Below are 7,190 nucleotides of genomic sequence, written 5' to 3' on the forward strand. Positions count from 1 at the left end.
GGTTTATTACTTTGTATACAAGAACTGAAATGAAACCTAAAAATTACAAACGGTTTTATATCGGTGAAACTCTGCCTTTAAAAGGATCACCAACGCAACACTTCAAGATTTTATTTTATTTGCCAGTTATCACCAACAATAACCGACTTGAACGAAAAGAGTGCCAACAATAACCAACTTGAACGGAGAGAGTGTCACGTCGAAATTGCAAGACTCCGCTTTTATATATAGTGATAGATGATTGTTGGTTCAATTAAATAAAGGAACTGACATAAAAGTATTAAAAACATATTATCTTAAAGGTTAAGCTATACTTAAAAATAATTCAATTGATAATATATAGTAAACGTATTATATAAAATAGTAATAATACTCGTATAATCATGTTACAATTACTTATGCAATCATATTTTAAATTAAAAATATTTATATAAAATGACATTACTTGTGGTGCCCTTAGCCCCTAGCCCCCGCTTGGAATTGGACGGTGATTGTGATGTCGGAACATGTAACACAAGACTACACACTCCTCATACATGAAAAATAATATATTATACACCTAAGTATACTAGCAGTATGCAAAAACATAACAGCAGAAAAATAGCAAAAGTCGGATAAACTAAACAACGCAATAAGTAGTTGCAAAGCACATGGCACCGTACTAATATCATATCTCAAACATTGTCCAAAACGTAAACATGTATCATAAAGATATAACATCCAAAATTATAGAGTATAGTTTAAAGTTTCGTTTGGATTCCAAACTTATCTCAACTCATCTCAACTCATCATTACAAATTTTTCAAATCCCAATACAAAATATAATAAATAATTCAACTTTTTCAAATTTCAAAATAATAATAATATTAAAAAATAATATTCTAACAATATTTTATCATCTCAACTCAACTCAACTCAACTCACTTCAACATCCAAACACAACCTAAAACTCCCAAAACACGAAACCTCCTCAAAAGATAGTTCCACAAAAATTGAGGTCTAAAAACCATAAGTATTGTTTTCCTTCCTTTTTTTTTTAGCCACAAAATAACTTAAGTTACCGTACTCTTCATTACCATTATCCTATTGGGAGACAGACACCAAAAGACCCAATGAGATTGCTGAAGTTACCAAATCAAAGACTCTTGGGCTTAAGTTACCAAATCAAAGACTCTAAGGCCTTCCAAAGTAACTAAGGCTCCTAAAATGCCATGGTAACCTAGAACGAATTATAAGGGCCAAGTCTAGATAAACTCGGGTCATCAAGTAATGCTATATGCAGTCGTGAAGAGCGCAAGCACCATGCAGTCACTTTGAAAAAGCATGGGGTCCACTGCTAAAAAAATTAATTTATTATCATGTGAGTCCCGTATTTATTCATTTTTTTTCAAAATGATTGCACTGCACTTACGCACTCATGACTGCAACTATCATTTCTCAAAGAGTTTTAGTGTATGGTAAAAATAGCAAAGATAGCTTATATAGTAAAATTTTAATTAATGGAAATATTTTTCATTATGTCTCATCTCATCCAATCTCATTTCATTCCCAAATATCATTCAAATACAAACACTTTCAAATTAATCATTACAACCTTTTCAAACTAATCATTATAATTTTTCCTACTTTTCAAATAAAAAATAGAAAATAATTCAACTTTTTCAAAATCTCAAAATAAAAATTATATTAAAAAATTATATTCTAACAATATTTTAACTTTATAATATTTTTTATTCAATATCAGAGTAGCACTGAGTAATTTTTCTTGAAAGTTGGGTTGAAGATGAAGTGGTTCGGTTATGGTGTTTATTGATGAACATTAGAAGTTTTGTGAAATTTTGATGAAGTGGTGTGGATCTAATCAAATTGTTGAAGTGCCTACATGATTTTTATACATGTTAAGGTTTGATTCAAAGCATGCTAGGTTTATCTAAAAAAAGTTTTGCATAATCTTCAAAGTGTTAGAAAGTGATTGACTCAAAATATTTTCTGTTTTGGCTTACTTTGTGATTTTGGTTCTAGGAACTTGATCCTATGACTTTGATTTATATATATATATATATATATATATATTGTTCTTGAGGCTTTGATCTATGGATTAAGAGTTTATTTTTGAAGATTTATTGTTTAAATATTTTTTGGAATGATGATAAACATCGAGAGTTTGTTTTAAACTCAATTTAGAGGTTCTTGGGTTTGATCATATGTTTTGATGAAAGTTTTTCCATGACATCCAAGCTTTAAATTTTAAATCAAGTTAGAACTTGAATGTGAGGTATATGGTTATGTTATTTGAATATTTTTTGCATAGAAATCAAGAATCTAGTCACTTTGTTTCAAGTCCAAAGTATGCTGTACTCGGTTTCATGGTTTTTATGCAAGCCGATTGTCCAAAGTTGTATTTTGTGATTTTTCATTGTTTAGTCAAGCATTCTATTACTTAATTTTGAACGATAAATATGTTAGGAGAGTATTTATGAACTTTTACAGTCCTTGGAGTTAGGGGTGAAAAACAAACAGTGAACTGATAAACCAGACCGAACCACTGGGTTTGGTCCAGTATCGGGTTTGGTTTGGTCCGGTACCGATTTTATTTTTCTCAAAATCGGTAAAAATTGGTCATGTTCCAATTTTTCTTTTTCTAACACCTGACCAGTTCATATATATTAATTTTTTATATTGTATAAAATATTTTTTTTATATGATTTTTTATATTATATATAATTTTTATATATAATATATATGATTATATATAAAATAATTTTATATTATATGATAAATTATTAATTCATATAAAAATAAATTTTAAAATCCTATATCACTATATATTATAATATATATTATATATTATATTAGTATAAATATTAATATAATATAATATATTATAATATATTATATATTATATATTATAATATACTACAATATATTATCACTATATTATTATATACTATCATATACTATATTATATATACTATATAATAAATAGAAAAAACTGGACCGGAATCGATAAAACTGGAAGTACCACAAACGCCATGTCATCTATTGCATGTTATTCTGTTACATGGTATGAACTTCATATCATTTATTATATGTTTATCTATTAAATGCCATCAATGTCATATTATATGTTATATGTTTATCTTTTACATGCCACGAATGACATGGCATATGTTACATGAGTATATCACTAAACATTTCCAAGTTATGCATGAGTCTTTTTACTTTATCAAGACCCCAAGTGCTTGGATGTGGAGTTATCCTAGTGAAACTCATTTGTCCAGGCTGAAGTGTTTAAATTGGATATGGAATCCCTTGACTTGACCAAGTACAGTCGACCGGTTTCAAATGGGACCTAATTAACTGGTTACCGGTGTGAAACCAGGCACCCAACGTTGGTGGTGCCAAACTACACATTTACAAGTTTAGTTGTTATGACGTACTCAGACCTGATGTAGATTCCTGTGATGTGTTGCATTACCGACAGGAGCACACAACCATCAGGGAGTTGTGGAGTATTTGCAATTCGTGTAAACAAACATGTATATGTAAAAAGGTCATGTTCATATTACGTCATGCCATGTTCAAGTCAAGTCATATCATGTTCATGTATAATCATGTTATTTTCAAGTCATGTCATATTATCAACTAGCCACGAAAAGAGCCATGGTTGCAAGATTTGCTATCCTTAACACACAGGAATAATAGTGTGTAACGACCATTAAGGATATGAGTTTAAAGAATGTATGCTTTCTTTTATGATTTGAGGTTAATGTTATGTATGTTATAGGGTTGATGTTGCTTAGGAATGCTAATATTTGACTAAAAACCTAGATTGCTATTCTATTTACTATATGATGAAGTTTTTACTGAGAATGATAGAATGCTACATGTCTCGATCGCTTATTTGAAAACAAGAATGTACTTCAAATTGGAATTCCATAGGTTTAAACACGTCAAACGTGACTTGTTCCTCGTCGACCCTCAAAATGAATTTTCCTTGTTGGACATCATTTAAGATTCTCCACGTCGCTAGGAAAGGTCGGCTCAGTATCAAAGGGATCTCCTCGTCCTCCTCCATATCAAGTACAACGTAGACGGCCGGGAAGATGAACTTATCAACTTTTACTAGTACGTCCTCAATGAGTCCTCTTGAGTATTTAATAGATCTGTCCACCAACTATAAAGAGATGGTGGTCAGATTTGTTTCTCCAAGACCTAATTTCCTGAAAACTGAGAGAGGCATTAGATTAATACTGATCGTAAGCTGCATAAAATTTTATCAAAATAGGAATTTTCTATAGTGCAAGGGATCATGAAACTCCCCGGATCTTTCAACTTAGGCGGCAACTTCTTTTGTAAAATTGCACTGCTCTCTTTGGTCAGCATCACAGTTTCAAGCTCTCCCAACTTCCGCTTGTTTGATAATATATCCTTAAAATTTTTTGCATATATAGACATTTGCTCTAAAGCTTCAATGATAAGAATATTAATATGCAGTTACTTAAATATACTCAGAAATTTAGAGAACTGATTATCAATCTTATTTTTCTTTAATCATTGTGGAAAATGAATTGGTGGATCATAAATTAAAGAGGGGTAAATTTCAGAAGTAGACTCCCTGGATTTCTTGGATTTTGCAGCCCCTTTATTATCTCTAGTCTTCTCAGCTTGCTGGTCGGTCGCCTCCCAATCGGTCTCTTTCACCTCATACTCGGTTCCTTCTTCTCGAAATCCACATTTCCAGTAGCATTTTCATCTCGCTCGGTATTTACCAACTGTGGCTGGTCATATGTTCTCTCACTTCTCAACGTTATGGCTTTGACATATTCCTTTGAATTGGTCACAATGTTGCTCGGTAAGGTCCCTACTGTCCTCTCGGTAAGCATGTTGGAGAGTTGACCAATTTGTGCCTCAAGATTGTGGATTGAACCCGAGTTTTTTTGGTTCACCATATCATTCTTTTGCATGTACTGCATGAACATATTTTCAAGTGTTGGCTTCTTCTCTTGTTGTGGAAATTGTTGAGGTGGTCTAATCGGTATTTGGTTATTGCTCCATGAAAAATTAGGGTGATTTCTCCATCAAGCCATGATCGTGTTTGAATAATGATTGTTTTGACATTGGAAATTGGACACGTAATGAGTTTGTTCATAACTCTGTTGGGCAAAAGGATTCCCCACTTGGCAATCTACACTTGAATGATTTCCTGCGCAATGATCACAAACAACATTAGTTTGAATAGCACTAAAATTCCTTTTACCTATTTTTTTGGATAGATTTGTCAACTAAGCAGCAATTGCGGACATAAATTCAAGCTCAACGACGCTAGTCGCCTTCTTTGGCATTGCTCTCTCTGTGGTCCATTGATAGTTATTAGATGTCAACTCTTACGTAAATTCATATGCAGCTTCATAGATCTTACTCATTAGTGCTCATCCTATGGCTGCATCAACCATAGATTGATTTGTGGGTTCCAAACCATTGTAAAACATATGTACTTGAAGCCAGACTGGGAGGTCATGATGTGGACACTTGCGCAATATATCCTTGTATCTCTTCTATTTCTCATATAATGATTCACTCTCAAATTGGGTGAAGATAGTGATATCATTCCTTAACTTCACTGTTTTGGCCGTTGGGAAATATTTTGCTAAAAATTTTTGTGTCAACTCCTCCCAGGTAGTGATGATGCCAGATGGCAAAGAATTCAGCCAAGTTTTTACTTTTTCCCTAAGTGAAAAAGGAAAAAATCTCAATCGAATTGCATCATCCGTCACTCCATTGTGTTTAAACGTATCACAAATTTCCAAAAAATTTGCAATATATAGACTTTAGGATCATCTTGTGACAGCTGTCCAAACTAGATGGTTTGTTGGATCATTTGAATGATGGTCGGCTGCCTTATACTAGACGTCGCCCCATTGACCGAGGGCATCGCATAGTCTCTTAACGTCTTATGCTCTTGGTCGGCCATATTAACTTTAGATGCGGCGACCACTTTCTTTTTCTTTTTATTGAACTGACGTAAGGTTCTTTCAATCTCGGGATCGAAAAGCATATGTCTAATGATTTAGATCGGGGCATGCACTTCTAATTCTTGAAAAGAAAAATATGAAACTGTGATCAAATATATTTTTTTAAATAAATAAAATAAAATAAAATCCAAAGTAGTAAAAATCTAGATAATATCAATATCAATAACAAATAACTATTCCCCAGCAAAGGTGCCAAAAACTTGTTCGCATAAAAATATATCTGCAAGTGCACAGAATTGTAACAAGTAGTAAAGTCTTTTAAAGAAAACGGTTAACGAATCCACAGGGAATAATTATGTTATTGAGTATTGAAATTGACTAAATTAATTACTATTTAGAAAACCAAAATTTGAAAAATGGTTTATCTAAATTAAACAGAAGAAAATAACATTAAAATTAAGATTTTAAACATAATGAGAATATATATAGAGTATTTGACTTCACCTAGCAAATCTGACACAGTTTATTCTTCCTTGTTATAGAATTCTAATTATCCCAAATTGATGATAAAAATCCCTTAACTATTCAATATTTTCTCTCGAACAATATAAAAAATATCTTCAACTAATAACTTCATATCTCTATATGAATTTAACTAATTAGAGACTCATTAAGTTTTTTGAAATTTTCTTGAAAATCACACTAGTCGCGGTAAAGCGTCTTTACTTTCGCTCAACTAATGATGTTTAATTCTAGAGCTTTAATCACAAATCACCTCTCGGTCTCATTGTAATCCAAAAGATAGAACAATTGTTAGTTAGAAAATTGTAAGCATTAAAAACAAGAAATAAATACTCGATCATAGAAATATTGAAAATAAAATAACATGGAATATAAATTGTGTGTTCAATGCTAGACTACATCAATGCTCTAGAAAATATAATTAGTTCAAAATGGAATTGAAAAGAATAAAACTGGCATTCTTTGTTGAAGTTGGTTTAGGAAATATGCGGCTTTCGCCTTTACTCTCCAGATCCGCCTCCTCAAAAGACACTCAAAGAATAACTTTTGGAATAATCGAAAACCTAAAACTCCAACCCAAACTAAAACTCAAACTAAGATTAAAAAACAATAAAAAATAAAACAAAACAAAAGACTCATATTCATCCCACAAGATGTGATTAAATAGATGTTAAAACTCAAATCTGAAAACAA

The 7,190-nt window shown here is 31.7% G+C and overlaps 1 non-coding gene across 1 annotated transcript; it reads left to right on the forward strand.

The window, feature by feature from the left end:
- Positions 1-5,514: 5,514 nt before the first annotated feature.
- LOC118348357 lies at positions 5,515-5,621 on the forward strand. Its single transcript, XR_004801451.1, has one exon. It is a non-coding gene; the product is annotated as a small nucleolar RNA R71 (small nucleolar RNA).
- The last annotated feature ends 1,569 nt before the right edge of the window (positions 5,622-7,190 follow it).

Source organism: Juglans regia, chromosome 4 (assembly GCF_001411555.2).
Source record: "Juglans regia cultivar Chandler chromosome 4, Walnut 2.0, whole genome shotgun sequence".
NCBI classification, from domain to species: domain Eukaryota; kingdom Viridiplantae; phylum Streptophyta; class Magnoliopsida; order Fagales; family Juglandaceae; genus Juglans; species Juglans regia.